Genomic DNA, 19,545 nt, shown 5'->3' with positions numbered 1-19,545 from the left:
TGAGTTACTTGTAATTCCTCGAAGGTGCCAAGCTCTCACTACCATCTGGGCTTTGGCACACGTAGGCTCTCTGCCTGGAGGCTGCTCCCTCTACTTTGCGCTGACTCATCCCTTCCACGTTCAGTTTAGATTTGCGCCATCCAACACGAACGCTACAGGAGCCACATGTTAATTGTAAATTTTCTGGTAGCCACGTTGTAAGAAGCTGAAAGTACACGAACCTTCCGGCACAATCATAGCTTACGTGATGGAACAGCAAGTGCGGAATTGTAGTCCCACCAAAACACCCGAGCTGTGTTTGATGGGACACTATTTCCCACCGCTTCGGTTTTCAAGTTCAAATTCATTAAAATTAAGCACATTTGAACATTCATTTCCTCGGTCATGCTAGTCACACTTTGAGTGCTCGGGAATCCCATGTGGCCAGTGGCCGCTGTACTGGATGGCACAACCTGGATGCCACTCTCTCGGGCATCCCCAGGTGCACTGGGTGCCCTCCCCGTGTTGCTACAGGATTTTGCGCTTCACCCCATCAGAGCACTTATTGCCCTGTGATATAGTTGCCTGCTTGCTTGTCTCTGCTTTTCTTCAGACTCCACGCCTCTTGCCAGTTGGATCTCTGTCTTATTCATCTTTGAATTTTCAGCACCCAGCAATCCTGGCCTCAAACGGCGGCTGGGTTTGTTTGTTTGAACGAGGTTGGAGGCCTGAACAGCAACAATCTTCTCTGGGCCTTCCAAGCACCACAAAATCTGCTCCCCGACTTGCTCTCACGTCTCACCTCCTACCACCCTCCCCTTGTTTGCCCTGCTGCAGCCACGCTGGCTCTTTGCCATTCCATGGAGGCCCCGTGTTTGTGCTGAGCTCAGGCACTCAGTGCCATGTGCCCTGAGCCTGAACAGCCTTTCCCCGGCAGAGCCAATCAACTTTATTTGCTACCTTGTTGTATGTAAGCGCCTTGGTAAAGCTGCTTTTTCTGGCCAACCTTTCAAAAATAGGCCCCAGGGCACCTGGGTGGCTCAGCCAGTTAAGCGTCAGACTCAAGATTTCGGCTCAAGGAGTGATCTCACGGTACATGAGTTCAAGCCCCACATCAGGCTCATGCTGGCAGGGTGGATGGAGTCTGCTTGGGATTCTCTCTCTCCCTCTCTCTGCCCCTCTCTCTGCCTCTCCTCAGCTCGCTTTCTCTCTCCTTGTCTCTCTCTAAGTAAATAGACTTAAAAAAAAAGAAAGGTGGGCGGTGCCTGAGTAGCTCAGTCAGTTAAGCGTCTCTAGATCTCATGGTACATTGAGTTCAAGCCCCACAGCAGGCTCTGAGCTGGCAGTGTGGAGCCTGCTTGGGATTCCCCAGCTCTCTCTCTCTCTCTCTCTCTCTCAAAATAAATAAATAAACTTAAAAAATAAAAAAAAAGGCGGGGGCACCTGGGTGGTTCAGTCAGTTAGGCATCTGACTTCAGCTCAGGTCATGATCTCACGGTTTGTGAGTTCGAGTCCCGCATTGGGTGAGCACAAGCCCTGTTTCAGATGAGCCCTACTTCTCTCTCTCTCTCTCTGCTCCTCATGGGATTCTCTCTCTCCCCGTCTCTCTCTGCCCCTCGCTCACTTGCGCCCTCTCTCTCTCTCTCAAATAAAAAATAATGGGCTCCATTCTGCGAGTCATTTTCTAATTCCTGAACTTTATTTTTTACGACAGTGCCCATCACCACCTCGCATGTTATCAGCTTAATTAATCTGATGCTCCCGACCAGAGTGCAAGTTTCATGAGAACGGGTGCTTTCCTGTGTTGCTCAGTGATGCATTTCCAGAACCTAGAAGAGTCTCTGGCACCCCATAGGAGCTCAATAAATATTTAGGGACTGCAAGAAAGTTAGACTATTGTAGGGGAACTTAGGCAAAGGGAAAAGATAACTAGGCACACAGGAGCAGAGTTCCAGAAATTTCAATATTTCTCCCACTTCCAAGTTTCAAAATGTCTGTTAGAAAGTTACCTAACAACCAGCTTTTCCTTGGTTGATGGCTGTAACAGTTGCTGTGGGAAAAAAAAGGGAAATCATAAGTTCTAGGAGCCTGAGGGCTTCACAAGTATGTCTGAGTCTCTGCCCCCAGAACCAAGGGACCCCTGATCCTCCACAGGCAGAAGGGCTGGATGGGTGGAATGTGATTGTTGGAAGCTTCCACTGCAGTTGGTAAAGGAGACCACCAGCTGGACTGATGGAAGAGATCCTGCAGGATGCATGGAACAGAAAGGCACCAGGTAGGGAAGCTTCTGGGGAAAGCAGGCACAATGGATGTCAGGCTGCCCTCCTGAATGGCAATGAGGCCGATCAGAAAATGTAAGGTCTGGGACAAAGATCTAGGTCTCAGTCTGCATAGGGGCAGTCTGGAACATGACTCGGTGATGTGGGGCAGGCCACTCACTCAACACTTTGTCATCACTTGTGAAATGGAGGTAAGTTGTATCTCCCGGGGTTGTTGTGAAGACGTGCCATGATCTCTGTGAAAGTGCTCTTCTGTGAGCTGTTAGTTCTCTGAGAAATACAGGTTATTAGCACTGTGGGCATTTTCTCCTGAGTTCTCTTGTCTGCCCACCCCACATGTTCAATCATTGAGTTTATTGGTTGTATATGACTCAGGGCTCTTGTAAACTTTTATTTTGTTGTAAAACTCAGGCCCTTTCCTCTTGACTGTCCCTCGGGGTTTACAAAAACAAATTCGATGTGGCCTTGGAGAACCACCATAATCTGTGATTTAAGGAGCTACGTTTGGCGTTTCAACAAATACTGTTTTCCAATGATTTCATATGTGAGTTTCTTATCTCCCCGGATGCACCATAAGCTGCTTGTTGTTAAGAACACAGACTTCAGAGTCATTCAGTCCTGGGTTTAAATCTCAGCCTTATTTGCTGTGTAAGGCTTTGGGTAGATTATGCAATCTCTTTAAGCTTTAATCTCCTCATCTCCCACAATATTGACATCACGGTGCCATTTGTGAAGCATCGTCGTGAGAATTAAGAGATAATGCATCTAACATTCTTAACGCAGTACCTAGTACCCACTAAGAGCCCAATTAATTGTGCTCCCTGGACAACAGCAGCTAGCAGTACGCTAGGCACTAGAATGGGTTTTCCCAAAATGCTTGATTGAGAACTAGAAGTAAAGCAAATGAAGCAAACAGTAACTCAAGGCCATTTTTGGCTTTAAGCTCCCAGCCTGTATCAATAGAACGGAAAGAGTATGGCTTCCTGTCCCAGGCAGAGACTTAAGTGGTAACATAAATGTAATTGATTTTCTTGGGTAGACAACTGATAAATTTCACTTGAACTACGGCAGTAGGTTTGGGTAGAGGAAGGGGAGATTGGTGATGTTAGTCCTGAGAGGCTCCCTTGGTGGTATGGTCATGGAACATGAACACAAGGCAGCATAGTTTTGAGGGTATTTTCCCATTTTAAATCCTCTGCCCCATATTCAGACCACGTGTCTTGATTTTGTTCAAAGAATTTAATGGACACAAATGTAGATGTCTTATTGTACATCACCAAAAATGATTAGCATTTTATTTGGCTATCTAATTTATCCCACTCAGTCAACAGTCTTTAAGCTACCGAGCTCTGTGCTATGTTCTCGAAATCCAACAGAAGACACAGTTCTCGACCTTATGTTCTGGTGCAGAAGTCAGACACAAAACCAACTGTACCGAAATGCTAACTGTGCTGTTTTCACGGTTATGTACAGAATGACATGGGGTATATTTGCCCTACTTTTGTAACATTTAAAAAATAAAGCATACGTTGTTAGGTAGAATTATTTTTCCTCTCAGTCTTTGCAAGACCTCACACTTCTCTGTCTTGGCTTTCATCACGGTGTTGAGAAGTCAGTTGTCAGGGTAAATATCATTCCTCTGTAGGTGATATCTTTGTGCTGTGACTAGTCTTAACATCGTCTCTTTGTTAATCTGCGGTTTTACTTCACCTGTGTCTAGATTTGTATTTCTTTTACAAGGGATTCATGTAATTCCTTAATTGAACATTTGTGTCTTTTATCAGTTTTGGAAAATGAACTGCTATCATTTTGTCAAGTTTAAAAAGTTGTGGAAGTGCCTGGGTGGCTCAGTCAGTTGAGCCTCAGACTCCTGATTTTGGCTCAGGTCATGATCCCAGGGTCGTGAGATTGAGATTCACATCGGGCTCTGCAATGAATATGGAGCCTGCTTCAGATTCTCTCTCTCTCTCTCTCTCTCTCTCTCTCTTTCTCCCCCCCCTTCAGCCCCTCCCCTGCTCTCTCTCTCTTTCTTTCTCAAAAGATAAAATAAAATAAAATAAAATAAAATAAAGTAAATCAAAAAGTTGTGGTAAAATATACAAAACAAAGTTTACATTTTTAACCATTTTTTAAAGTTTATTTATTTCTTTTGAAAGAGAAAGAGTGAGTGGGGGAGGGGCAGAGAGAGAGTAAGAGAAAGAGAATCCCAAGCAGGCTCCACACTGCCAACGCAGAGCCCAACTCTGAGCTGCGCCGAAATCAAAAGTCAGTTGCTTAACCGACCGAGCCACCCAGGCACCCCCATTTTAACCATTTTTAAGTGTATATTTCAGCAGCATTAAGTACATTCACATTGTTGCATGACCATAACCACCACCCAGCTCCAGAACATCTTTTATTTGTTAAAACTGAAATTCTGTACCCATTAAACCCTAACTCTTCCTTCCCCCAGCCCCTCACGATCACGATTCTACTTTCCGTCCCTATGAATGTGACTGCTCTAGGTACCTCATATAAGTGTGATCATGCAGTATTTGTCCTTCCAGGACTGCCATATGTCACTTTGCATAATGTCCTCAAGTTCATTCATATTGTAGCATGTGTCAGAATTTCCTTCATTTTTAGGGCTAAATAATGTTCCATTGTCTGGATATGCCACATCTTATTTATCCATTCATCCATTGATGGGCACTTGGATTGTATTTCCATCTTTGGGCTACTGTGAATAATGCTGCTATGAACATGGGCAGACAGATATCTGTTTGAGTGCCTACTTTCAATTCCTTCACTATATACCCAGACGTGGAATTGCTGGATCATAGAATTCTATTTTTGATTTTTCAAGGAACCACCATACTATTTTCCATAGTGGCTGCACCATATTACATTTCTACCAGCAATGAGCAAAGATTCCAATTTTTCCACATTCTCCTCAACACTTGCTATTTTCTGTCTGGTTTGGTTTTCTTTTTTGAAAATAGACATTCTAATGGGTCTGATGTGTTATCTCATTATGCTTTTGATTTGCATTTTCCAAATGATTAATGATATCGACCATCTTTTCATATGCTTATTGGCCATTGTGCATCTTTGGACAAGTGTCTGTTTGAGTTCTTTGTCCATTTTCTAATAGTGGGTTGTTTTTTTGTTGCTGAGTTGTAGGAGTTCCTTATCTATTTTAGATATTAATTCTTTTTTTTTTTTTTTAGTTTATGGTGTGTTTGACTTAAAATTATTTTTTTTAATTTAATTTTTTATTTTTTAAAATTTACATCCAAATTAGTCAGCATATAGTGCAACAGTGATTTCAAGAGTAGATTCCTTAATGCCCCTTACCCATTTAGCACACCACCCCCCACACAACCCCTCCAGTAACCCTCTGTTTGTTCTCCATATTTATGAGTCTCTTCTGTTTTGTCCCCCTCCCTGTCCCCATATTATTTTTGTTTCCCTTCCCTTATGTTCATCTGTTTTGTCTCTTAAAGTCCTCATATGAGTGAAGTCATATGATTTTTGTCTTTTTCTGACTGACTAATTTCACTTAGCATAATACCCTCCAGTTCCATCCACGTAGTTGCAAATGGCAAGATTGCATTCTTTTTGATTGCCAAATAATACTCCATTGTGTGTATATATATATATATATATATATATATATATATATATCACATCTTCTTTATCCATTCATCCTTCGATGGACATTTGGGCCCTTTCCATACTTTGGCTATTGTTGATAGTGCTGCTATAAACATGGGGGTGCATGTATCCCTTCGAAACAGCACACCTGTATGCTGTGGATAAATGCCTCGTAGTGCAATCGCTGGGTCATAGCTAGTTCTATTTTCAGTTTTTTAAGGAACCTCCATACTGTTTTCCAGAGTGGCTACACCAGCTTGCATTCCCAGATATTCTTTATTGGATATATGATTTGCAAATATTTTCTCTTATTCCATGGGTTGCCTTTTTACTCTGTTGATAGTATCCTTGGATGCACAAAAGTTTAGAATTTTTAGATAGTCCAATTTGTTTTTTCTTTTGTTACCTGTTTTTGGTGTCATATCCATGAAATCATCGCCAAATCCTATGGCATGAAGATTTTCCCATGTGTTTTCCTCTAAGAGTTTTATACTTTTAGCTCTTCAGTTTAGGTTTTTGATACATTTTGAGTTAATTTTTGCATATGGTATAAGATAAGAGTCCAACTTCATTTTTTTGCGTGTGAAATATCCAGTTTGCCCAACACCACTTGTTGAAAAGAGCATTATCTCTTGTATTATTGTCCCTCCTTTCTTCTTAGTCTCTCTTTTGGAAAGTTCAATAGACACGGAGTTTGGCCTTCATGTTCCTTAATCTTTGTCTCCATTATCTTTGTGATATTAAGTCTGTACACTTTCTTCAGCTTTGTTTTTCAATTTATGAATTCTTCTTCTGGGTCACTTTACTATTTAATCTGTCCACTGAGGTTTTTTTAAACAAATTTATTTATTTTTGAGAGAGAGAGTGTGTGTGTGTGAGAGCAAGCAGGGGAGGGACAGAGACAGAGGGAGAAAAAGAATCCCAAGCAAACTCCATGGTATCAGCATAGAACCCGATGAGGGGCTCAAACTCACAAAGCATGACATAATGACCTGAGCTGAAATCAAGAGTTGGACGCTTAGCCCATTGAGCCACCCAGGTGCCCCTGTCCACTGAGTTTTAAACTCAGTTATTACATTTTTAGAATATCTCTTTAGTTCTTTTTCACATATGTATTGTCATTTTTAGTTTCTTATACTTTCAATTAATTCTCTTATTTTGTAAACATACTATACATACTTACTTAATATTCTGTAACCATTAATATCTATACTTAAAAACTTGGAAGGTAATTTTTCCCTTATACATTATTTCTGTGTCTCTCACTCAGGGAATTTTATGTCCTCATGTATTTTGTGATTTTTGATTGTGAGCTAACATTCTTTGGAACTTTGTGGGAGTTCTTAGAGGTCTGAGTAGAGAGAATTTGTGGTTGTTTTTGCCAGAGTACTACCAATATTGGACCTCTTTGACTAAGTTTTTGATTTTTTTTTGGAACATAAAGGAAATCTGAATTTAGGCCCCCAACTTATCTGAGGTCTCACATGTGGTTAAAAATTCACAAAAGAGACTTTGGATCCTGTACCAAGTACCATGACTGATATTATTATTTTTCACTATATTCTTTTGAGAGGTATCTGTTCATCTCTTTGAACTATTCACTGAGTGTGTAATCCTTTGTAACTTCTGGATAAATGTTTGGGTCTCTAATCTTACCCCTGAACTCACTTGGACTCCAGACTTATGGTGCTGCCTCCAAGTGGCCACTAAAACAAATGCTTTAGATAGTAATCTAGACATTGCTGTGTCTCAGCAAATGCTCTAGAATAGCCCCTTGCTTTAACATTAACCCTCTTCTTTGGGGTTGTGCTGTGGTTTCACCTTTGACCTTTGAATATCTTTATTTTCTTGTGAAACAGAAGGCTTGTTAAATTTTACCTGTTGGTTTACAGCAGAAAGGGTTTTCAGATGTGAAACCCTCTGTAACACTATGTATTTCCATGGGCTTCCATAGTGCTAAATTCTGTGATGTTTCTAACTTGATCTTTGATGGATGTTTTAGGTGTATTATGTTAATTCTCACAGCAATTCTATGAGATAGTGTTACCATGATCATTATTACCATTTTACATATATATATATATATATGTACATATGTATATGTATATATGTATACATATATATACATATATATTTATTTATTTAAAAGTAGGCTTTACACCCAGCACAGAGCCCAACATGGGGCCTGAACTCACCACCCTGAGATCAAGACCTGAGCTGAGATCAAGAGTCAATATTTAACCGACTGAGCCACCCAGGCACCCCTCATTATTCCCATTTTAGAGATGAAGAAACTGAGGCATAGAAAAGTTAAGCATTATGCCCAAGGTCACAAAGTCAATACATAGATATTTTGATCTGGGATTCTGCCTTCAGTGCACATGCACTTACCACTGCGGTCAATCACACTCAATTTCTGCTTTGTGCCCAGCTTCCTGCTCACAGTCAGAATGAGGAGGCAATGCATGCCCATGTAGAACCTCTAGAAAACAGTATTAGAAAATAATATATACTCAAATTCTATGTTATGTGTACAGATTCTTAAGTACTATAGATGTTCACAGAAAGGATGATCAATGGGGATGTTTCCCACTGGTTTTGGACTTGAAACAGGTCTTGAGAAATGGATTTGAGTAGACTAAGTAGGAGGAAAGGGAATGGGGAAGAAATTCCAAAGTGGAGGAAATATGAACCCCGCGTCAGAAGTAGAAACGAGCAGGGCGCCTGGGTGGCTCAGTGGGTTAGGTGACTTCGGCTCAGGTCGTGATCTTGTAGTTCTTGAGTTCAAGTCCTGTGTTGGGCTCTGGGCTGACCACTCAGAGCCTGGAGCCTGGAGCCTGCTTCAGATTCTGTGTCCCCCTCTCTCTCCACCCTACCCCTGCTTGTGCTCTGTCTCTCTCTGTCGTTCAGAAATGAATAAACATTAAAAAAAAGAAGAAGAAGAAGTAGAAATGAGCATGGTAATACGTGTTTGAAATTCCTGGCCTATGAAGTAGGTCTTCTTCAGGAAGAGATGGACAATTTAGTTGGAGAGGTATGGAGGAGCCTAAAAGCCAGAAAAAGAAAAAGAACTGTAGAGGTACTAAGTAGAAATTGAGTTTAAGGAAGTATGCCTTGTAACGGCATACTGGATGGAAGTTCTCAAAAGCTGTGAAGAGTTTGACATTTTACCCTACCCACAATGAAAAAAGTTAGCCCCTTGCAAAGATGCTGGCAGAAGACACCAGACTCCTGAGCAGAGACAAATGACTTTCTTAGCCATGGCACAGAGAGCAGCATGAGTTTCAGTTGTACATCCATTCTCTTTGCTCCTCAGGTCCCATAGAGGTGATGCAGAGTGAATGCTATATACGCCATGACTGAGGAACCCCAAGCCTGAGGAACTCAAATCTTTTACAGTGGTCTTCAAGAACCCTTGCCTGACTTTTGTCTGGGGGCAGGGGGGCAGATATTATCTTTATTATGCTAGACGATACACAAACCCATTCTCTGCTCTAGAGGGAGACAGTCGGAAAATCAAGCCATCTGTACCTCTTGAGGCTTGCAAGAAAGGAAGCAACATGAGAAACCCATGAAAAATTGGTTCCTAGCAGAAATCATCTGAAAAATAACAATCTGGGTACAAAGGGTTTGGGATATTTCGTGTAAGTTCTATGAGATCAGGACTCTTACCTGTTGCTATTAATGTTGATCCCTCCCGCCCACCAAAGTCACATGTTGAAGCTCTAATCTCCAATGTGTGATCAGAAGATCTGATCAGAAAACGATGATGTCTCTCCGCCACGTGAGGATACAGAAGGAGGCCATGTGCAAACCAAAAAGACCGTCTTCAACAGACGCTGAATCTGCTGGCACCCTGATCTTGGGCTTGCCAGCCTCCAGAACTGTGAGAAATAAATGTTTGCAATTTAAGCCCCTCAGTCTATGGTAATTTGTTAAAGCAGTCCGCGTTGACTGACTGTTGTCAGTCTTGTTCACTGTACAAGTCCTACAGATAAATATATAATAGGACTTCAATATTTACTGTCTAATAAATGTTTAGTGTCTAATAGTTTTTTAGTGTTTATTATATGCCAGTTTATTATATGTTTATTATATGCCAATACTTATCACTGGACAAGTGTTAACTCATTTAATCCTCATAACAACAGGTAGTTTTATCATCCCATTTTACAGATGGGGTATACACATAATACACGTAGATACACACATGTAGAACTAGTAAACAAATTCAGCAACCTTGAGGGCTATGAGATCAATATATAAAAATCAGTTGTATTTCTATACGCTAACAATGAGCAATCCAAAAATGAAATGAAAAAAAAAACAATTCCAAGGGTGTGTGAGAGGCTTAGTTAAGTGTCCGACTTTGACTCAGGTCATGATCTCACAGTCGGTGAGTTTGGGCCCCGCGTCGGGCTCTGTGCTGACAGCTCGGAGCCTGGAGCCAGCTTCGGATTCTGTGTCTCCCTTTCTCTCTGTTCCTCCCCCACTCACACTCTGTCTGTCTCTCAAAAATAAATAAAGATGAAAAACCATTGAAAAAACAATTCCATGTACAATGCCATCAAAAATATTAAAATACTTAGGGATGGATTATTGTTAAGATGGCATTACTTCACTTCAAACCTACTAGTATGGCTAGTTCCAAAAAGAAAGCCAAAACCAAGCAGAACAACAGAAGGTAACAAGTGTTGGTGAGGACAGGGAGAAGTCGAAACTCTTGTGCGCTGTTGGTGGGAATGCAAAATGGTGCAGCAGCTATGGAAAACTGTATAGTGGTTCTTCAAAAATTCAAAACGGAATTACCCTATGATCCAGTAATTTCACTTCTGGATATAAACCCCCCAAGAACTGAAAGTAGGAACTCAAACAAATATTTGTACACCCATGGTCATGGCAGTATTATTTACAATAATCTAAAGGCGGAAGCAACTCAAGCATCCATCGACAGATGGATAAAAAAGGTGTGGTACATACATGTAATGGAATATTTTTCAGTCTTAAAAAGGAAGGAAATTCTGACACAAGTTACAACATGGATGAAATTTTAGGACATTGTGCTGAGTGAAATAAACCAGTCATAGAAGGAAAAAGGCTCTATGATTCCACTTATATGAGGTACCTAGAGTAGTCAAATTCATGGATGCAGAAAGTACAATGGTGATTGCTAGAGGAGAGAAAAGTTATTGTTCAGTGGTTGTGAATTTCAGTTTTAGAAGATGAAAAGAATTCTGAAAATGGATAGTGATGTACAAAAATGTGAATAACCAAGTGTGGTCTCGCCATCAGTGGAATATTATGCAGCCATGAAAAAGGAAGTGTGAATACATGCTATAACATGGATGAACCTTGAAAACATAATACTAAGTGAAAGAATTCAGACATGAAAGATCACGTATTCTATTATTCCATTTAAAGAAATGTCCAGAATAGTCAACTCTATAGAGACAGAATAAAGATTAATAGTTAAATAGTTAATAATAGTTAACTAGTTAATAATAGGTAATAATAAAGTTGCAAGGGAATGGGGGAAGGAGGGAATTGAGAAGTACATGATTTCTTTTTAGGGAGTTGGAAATGTTCAGGAATGAGATAGTGGTGATGGTGTACAACATGGTGAATATACAGAAAGTTACTACATTATTTACTTTAAAATTGGTAAAATGCTAGATTTTATGTTATGTGGATTTGAGCTCCATTTTTATTTTTATTTTTTAATTTTTTTTTTAACATTTATTTATTTTTGAGACAGAGAGAGACAGAGCATGAACAGGGGAGGAGCAGAGAGAGAGGGAGACACAGAATCTGAAACAGGCTCCAGGCTCTGAGCTGTCAGCACAGAGCCCGACGCGGGGCTCGAACTCACAGACCGTGAGATCATGACCTGAGCCGAAGTCGGATGCTTAACCGACCAAGCCACCCAGGCGCCCCTATTTTTATTTTTATTTTTTTAAAAATTTATGTTTATTTTTGAGAGAGAGAGAGGGACAGAACGTGAGTGGGGGAGGGGCAGGGAGAGACGGAGACACAGAATCCAAAGCAGGCTTCAGGCTCTGAGCTGTCAGCACAGAGACCAATGCGGGGCCCGAACCCACGAACCGTGAGATCATGACCTGAGCCGAAGTGGGATGCTTCACCAATTGAGCCACCCAGGTGCCCTTGAGCTCCGTTTTTAAAACGGAATGAATCAAAAATGAATGAATTCCCTTCAGGTTTCACATCTGGGTAACTAAGAGAATAATTTCATTGACAAAGATAAGTTAGGAACGGGACCCTGATATTTGAGGAAAAATGGCAAATTTGCCTTTTTAATTTTTTTTTGGCTAAATAGTCAATGTTATCAAAATGCGGCAAATTATCTGCAGGAAAACAAATACAAAATGTATAATTTTCAAATTTATTAAAAAAATAATTTATTGTCAAGTTAGCTAACATACAGTATATACAGTGTGCTCTTGGCTTTGGGACTAGATTCCTATGATTCATTACTTACATACAACACCCAGTGATCATCCCAACAAGTGCCCTCCTTAATACCTATCTCCCATTTTTCCCACCCTCTACCCCCACCCCAACCATCAACCCTCAGTTTATTCTCTGTATTTAAGAGTCTCTTACGGTTTGCCTCCCTCTCTGTAACTTATTTTTCCTTCCTTTCCCCTATGGTCTCCTGTTAAGTTTCTCAAATTCCACATTTGAGTGAAAACATATGATATCTGTCTTTCTCTGACTTGTTTCACTTAGCATAATACCCTCCAGTTCCATCCATGTTGTTGCAAATGGCAAGATTTCATTCTTTCTCATTGCCAAGTAGTATTCCATTGTATATACAAACCACACCTTTATCCATTCATCAGTTGATGGATATTTGGGCTGCTATAAACATTGGGGTACATGTGCCCCTACGAATCAGCCCTCCTATATCCTTTGGATAAATTCCTAGTAGCGCTATTTCTGGATCATAGGGTAGTTCTATTTTTAATATTTTCAGGAACCGCCACAGTGTTTTCCAGAGTGGCTGCACCAACTTGCATTCCCACCAGCAGTGTAAGAGAGTTTCCCTTTCTCCACATCCTTTCCATCATCTATTTGTTCTTGTTCTGTTAATTTTAGCCACTCTGACCGGTGTGAGGCGGTATCTCAATGTGGTTTTGATTTGTATTTCCCTGATCGTGAGTGATGTTGAGCACTTTTCATGTGTGCATTAGCCATCTGGATGTCTTCTTTGGAAAAGTGTCTATTCATGTCTTCTGCCCATGTCTTCACTGGATTTTTTTTTTTCAGCTGTTGAGTTTGGTAAGTTCTTTATAGATTTTGGATACTAACTCTTTATCTGATATATAAATATATAAAAAGTGTTTATATATTTGTAAATATCTTCTCCCATTCCATTGGTTGCCTTTTAGTTTTGTTGATTGTTTCCTTTCCTGTGCATAAGCTTTTTATCTTGATGAGCTCCCAATTGTTCATTTTTGCTTTTATTCTCCTTGCCTTTGGAGACGTGTCAAGTAAGAAGTTGCTGCAGCTGAGATCAAAGAGGTTGTTGCCTTTAACATGCTGACTTCAAATTGAAGGCTCCACATGTGGTTGGATATTATGACCTTTGACAGATGTCTAAGGGTTCAGGGCTGGAAATAAGATTTGGGAACCTTCAGCATAGAATATGGTAAAGACTGGGAGAAGGGAGAGCGCCAGGATGCCCCATGACTGGGCGGAGGCCTCGGGGGATGGCACCTGTGGTTTGACTGCTTTCCTCATGTCCCAGTCCTGTCCCTCCATTTCGATTCACTTTCCAATGTGCACCCCTTCCTCCCTATTAGTAAGCTCCTAAGTGTTCCACACGGTCCGGTTTAAGCATTTCTTTTTCTGGGAAGCCCCGCTAAGCACCCAGGCAGAATTCACTGCCTGCGTCTCTACATCAGGCCACTATTGCATTTCCCTGTGGACTGCAGTCAATTGCTTACCTGTCTTTCTCATTTACTAGATAGTAAGTCCTTGGGGAAGAGAAGCCATAGCTTATCAATCCCTGAGCCTTGCGTAATTTGGGTAGAAATATTTTTCCTTACGTCTCTTACAAATTCAGTTTTTAGGGTTTATTTATTTTGAGAGAGAGAGAGAGAGAGAGAGAGAGAGTGTATATGCACATGCAAGCAGGGGAAGGGCAGAGAGGGCGCGAGTGAAAGAGAATCCCAAGCAGGCCCCACTGTGTCAGCACAGAACCCAACATGGGGCTTGATCTCACGGACCATGCGATCATGACCCGAGCCGAAATAAAGAGTCGAAAGCTTAACCGACTGAGACACCCAGGCACCCCTACAAATTCATTTTAAAAGTCATACTAACTAGTGGGGAAGCCCAAAGTATAGAAATATCTGGCTTTCCGAAGAGATCACAAGCTATCCAAGTCAAAAATCCTCATAAAGTCGCCTCTGGAAAGATACATTTCTTTTAAAACAGATTATGGTAAAATACCCATACCATAAAATTTACCACTTTAAATAACCATTTTAAAGTGTTTAGTTCAGAGGCAGTATGTACATTCATACTATTGTGCAGCCATCACCACCATCCATCTCCAGAACATTCTCATCTTTCATCATCTTACCCATTCAACACTAACTCCCCACTCCCCGTTCCTCCAGCCCCGGCAACCACCATATTACTTTCTGTCTCTATGAATCTGACTACTCTAGGTACCTCATATAAGCGGATCATACAATATTTGTCTTTTTGTGACTGCCTTATTTCGCCCAGCATAATGTCTTCAAGGTTTATCCATGTGCACGGGTCAGAATTTCCTTCCTTTCAAGGCAGAATCACGTTTCACCATATGTGTATGCCACGTGTTGTTCATACATTCATCCCCTGGGAGACATCTGAGTAGCTTTCATCTCTTGGCTATTGTGAATAATGCTGCTAGAAACATGGGTGTGCCAATACTGTTTTGAGACGCTGCTTTTACCTATTTTGGGTGTAAACCCAGGAGTGGAATTGCTTGATCGTATGGTAATTCTAGGTTTAATTTTTTCAGGAGCCTCCATCCTGTGTTCCACAGAGGCTGCACCAGTTCCCGGCCACATGCACAGGATTCTAATGTGTTTGTATCCTTGACAACACTTACTATTTTCTGTTTTTCTTTTTTTCGTGGCAACCACCCTAACGGGCATGAAGCAGTACCTCACTGTGGTTTTAATGCATTTCCCTGATGATCACTGAAGTTGAGCAAAAAAGAAATTTCTTTTTTTTTTCAGCTTCTTAAAGAAATACAGCATGTGCTATAGAAAATTTGAAAAATACAAAAACAAAAGTTATAGAAAAGTACAGAAATACACAGGAGGCAAAAAAAAAACTACGTGTAATCTAGTTTCCTAGAGATAAACACTGTTAACATTTTGGGAATATCCTTCCAGTCTTTTTTTCTACGTAAATGAAATGTTATGGCAAAAATTCATTTTTTTTGCGAGAGGGAGAGAGAGAATACATGAGCGGGAGAGGGGCACAGAGAGAGAGAGAGACAAATAATCCTAAGCGGACTCCATGCTCAGCACCGAGCCAGATGCAGGGCTCGATCCCATGCCCTGGGATCGTGACCTGGGCCAAAATCAAGAGTCGGATGCTCGACCGACTGAGCCACCCAGGTGCCCCCTAAATTTATTTTCTTACTTAACAGCTCCCCACCCCAAGAAGGCAGCTTTTTCTGTTCAGTGAGTTGTTTGCTAAGTTCCTTGAGGGGTACGCTGGAGGAAAAAATATATCCTTGGTTTTGAGTTTATTACCGGTTTTTTGTTTTGCAGAGAGGACATATAACAAAGGGCAGGGGGCAAATTGCTAAGGCAGTCAGGAGATTTTCAGGGGCTGGTGATTGTGGAAGGGAAGCATGTGGCCAGAGAAGAGTGATAGTGAGGACAGACCACTGACAAGGGATGAGAATTTTGGAGGAAAGAACAGATGCCCATAGAAGGATTTGATTACATATCTGTTTCTAATACAAGATCCTCAATAAAATCTGTTTTGCTCACCAGAGAGTGGTGGAGTGTATTTGCAAATGGGGTCACCATGAATGTGCCAGAAGTAGAACATGGCTGCAGAGGAACAAAGAACAAATGTGGAAACAGAAAAAGCCATGGCTTCTGCCCTTACAGATATTGGCATTTGGAAACTTGGGCTGATATTATGCACACTGTTCTTGAGCTTTTTCCCCATGTAATGTAATAATCTTCTAGAATATTCTTCCTGGGCAAGACTACAAATCAGTTACCAAAAATCCACTTTTTCTTCCTGGGCTCCTTTGCAGTTAGATGTGGCCACATAACTGGGTTTTAGCCAAAGGAGAGAGGAAAAGGTTTGTACCATTTCTGAGAGGCCACGGTTTGTACCATAAACTGTCCAAAAAAAAAAAAAAAAAAAAAAAGAAAAAAAAAAAGACTGGGAGAAGGAAGTACTCCCCAAGAAAACAGTCCCTTCTTTGTAGACCATAGTCTATTCTGTCTAAGAAGGCCCAATGCTTTAAAATAAACAAACCCTGGGGCACTTAGGTGGCTCAGTGGGTTGCGCGTCTGACTTCCTCAGGTCATGATCTCACAGCTTGTGAGTTCGAGCCCCGCGTCGGGGTCTGCACTGACAGATCTGATCCTGGAGACTGCTTCGGATTCTGTGTCTCCCTCTCTCTCTGCCCCTCCCCTGTTCATGCTCTCTCTCTCTCTCTCTCAATTTATTTATTTATAAATAAATAAATAAATAAGTAAATAAATAAAATAAACAAATCCTATCACCTTCTGAAATGGCCCACTCTGGGTTGGCAGGATGAATGGTAATGTGAGAAAAGGCGTAATTCTATTTTTATTTGAAGCTTTCCAATCTGCACTAGGACCTCTTCCCCACTCCTTCTCAAGGCTGGGCCTGGTCTTTCAACGAGGAAAATCCACTTTTCTTTTCCTCAGAGCACTGAGACACCAAGAAATGACCGTGTTTACATTTCGATGAGCCCTTTCCAGCGGGAGTTTTTTTTTTTTTTTTTAATGTTTATTTATTTTTGAGACAGAGAGAGACAGAGCATGAACGGGGGAGGGGCAGAGACAGAGGGAGACACAGAATCGGAAGCAGGCTCCAGGCTCTGAGCCATCAGCCCAGAGCCCAACGCAGGGCTCGAACTCACGGACCGCGAGATGGTGACCTGAGCTGAGGTCGGATGCTTAACCGACTGAGCCACCCAGGCGCCCCTCCAGTGGGAGTTTTAAGTAGAAGAGTGATTTTATCTAATTATGTTTCTCAGAGATCCCACTGGTTATTGTGTAGAGAATAGATGGGAGAAGGAATTCAGTTTGAGAGCAGTGTAGTTTTTTTTCCCTTTTGGCAGTGAATCTCCTTGGAAATATTCTTCAGTTTTTCTTCAAAATCAAATTCTTCTCTGATTTTAAAGTTAAAAATGTATGTATACCTGAGTTCACATAGAACTTTATTTAGTTTTTTTTTCCTCTCTCTTTCTTTCTTTCCAAATTTTAGATAAATTAAATAAATTTCTTTCTATTTATTTTTGAGATAAAGAGGGAGTGCACGTTGGGGAGGGGCAGAGAGGGAAACAGAGGATTCAAGGCACAGAGTCCAACTCGGGGCTTGAACCCATGATCATGAGATCATGACCTGAGCTGAAGTCCGATGCTTAACCAACTGAGCCACCCAGGAGCCTTTCTCTCTCTCTCTCTCTCTCTCTTTCTCCCTTCCTCCCTTTCTTCCTTTCTTTCCTCCCTCATCCCCCCTCCCTCCCTCCCTTCCTTCCTTCTTTATTTCTTTTATTCATCAGTAAACACACACATACACACACACGCATTAAAAACTACATTTAACAGTTAGGTTACCAAGGAACTCATACCTCTGCTGTGGGTGTGTTTAGCAGAATTTCTTTGGAAAATTTCTAGATATTATAACCCAGTGGGGGAACCTACCAACGGACTTTTGATTTCATTTTCCCATTGCATTCCAAATGACGGTTTTTATGTTTTCTTTGATAAGGAGAAAACTGAGTTTGTGAAGGGCTAGACACACAGCTACGTAGTTACTCACCTGGCATTTCAGAGGGCTGGTTGCAATTCTCCAAGGGCAAATCCCAGAAATAAACAGAAATCTGCAGGTAATACTTTGGTAAGATATTGTGGCAGTCAATACTGTTCTATCTATGCAGGTCTGGTTAGCTCACCTGTAGGAGTATTTCAGAGAATTTCTCTAGAGAACCAGGAGTTTTAAAGGATGCTCTCAGAGCTGCTTTAAAAACCAGAAAATTTTTAATGTATTCTTTCATTTTCCATGGTTCCTGAAAGAAATACACATTGTAAATTTCAAATCTAAGAACTGGTCCGGTTGAGGACAAAGGTGTCTGGCGTCGTAAGTTTGTGCATGAGAGACGCGCTCCCTGTACAAGTCACAGACGAAGGCATTTGTATGGCTGTGTTGCGTGATGTCTGCACTGCTTTAAATCAGATTTTCCCACCCTCGGATGATGGTTCCAAAACTCCGCTTCTCTCTTCAAACTTGCTACACAACCCTCGACTTCCTCTCCCAATGGTGCCTGGTATTTCATCAAAGGAATGGAGACCACCAGGTGGTTTCCTGCAGGTTCTGCCTCTTATTCAGCACTGTCCTTCTCCCCACGAGGAAGGGAGGCGCACAGCCTCTTCTCCTTTATCTAACCTCTGTGCAGCGTCCCCAAGTTTAAGGGCTAGGTAAAGAAGGGAATGTGAGTGGTAACATAAACCTCTTCCACTAAAATTCACATCTTGCTTTTCTACTCCAACCATTTCTTCTGAAAGCAGTAGCCACTTTCCTGTCTCTCTGAACATTAACTCGCTGAATTTCCCAACCTCTACCAGACTCAGTTTTAGTGCAGTCCCTTACAGCTTCTTGAGATTCTCCTTTTTCTTGGCTTCTTTTGAGCTCCTCTCTTCTTGGCGTCTTAGGTTCTCAGGACCTTTCGTGCGTCCCTTTCCTCCTACCCATCCACTGGAGGCTGGGTTCCTCGGGGGTTCTGCCTTAGCTCATTGCTTTTCTCTCTGTGTCCCCCTCCCGGTTATCTCATTTATTCATGTGACTCTGACCATCTCGTCCGTGTGGATGTCTGCTAAGCATCTCCACTTGGAGATTCCATAGGCACCTCAAACCCAAATTGCCTCCTCCTCTTTCATTTTGCCTGCAAATTATCTGCTAATTTCAATTCTCCTGTCACTGTACCAGTCAGGATTCTGTTGGGGGTGCTCATAGACGATTTCAGATCCCCTATATGGACCTTGAGCTAAGAATAAGAATGGAAAGCTCTGAGCTCATATTTCCTTCTCTAAGTTCTCCAACGTACTTAGAAGCAACCAATCACTCCCAGCATAGTCAGCGTTGTCACTAAAATATCTTATGGCAGCAAACACTTGTTCACTCAAACCTTTACCTTTTATGGCAGAGGTTGGCCAACTAAGCCTCCTGGACCAAATCTGGCTTGCTGTCTGTTTTTGTAAATAAAGTTTGATCAGAACACAGCCACACCCATTCATATACTTACTGTCTGATGGCTGCTTTTGAGCTACAGCCAGAGTTGAGTAGCTGTGGCTCGCAAAGCCTAAAGTATTTACTATCTGTCCCTTTTCAGAAAAAGTTGGCCAACCCTTTT

At 41.5% G+C, this 19,545-nt stretch overlaps 1 long non-coding RNA gene across 1 annotated transcript; it reads right to left on the bottom strand.

Annotated features, from left to right (window-relative positions):
• Positions 1-8,291: 8,291 nt before the first annotated feature.
• On the bottom strand, positions 8,292-18,074 carry LOC122228390. The gene is made up of 3 exons (XR_006206550.1): positions 17,958-18,074; positions 9,567-9,778; positions 8,292-8,376 (listed from the first exon to the last, which is right to left on the bottom strand). It is a non-coding gene; the product is annotated as an uncharacterized LOC122228390 (long non-coding RNA).
• Positions 18,075-19,545: the final 1,471 nt, after the last annotated feature.

Source organism: Panthera leo, chromosome C1 (assembly GCF_018350215.1).
Source record: "Panthera leo isolate Ple1 chromosome C1, P.leo_Ple1_pat1.1, whole genome shotgun sequence".
Taxonomy (NCBI): domain Eukaryota; kingdom Metazoa; phylum Chordata; class Mammalia; order Carnivora; family Felidae; genus Panthera; species Panthera leo.
The sequence above is the reverse complement of the archived record's forward strand: the minus strand, read 5'-3'. Positions and strand labels throughout refer to the sequence as shown.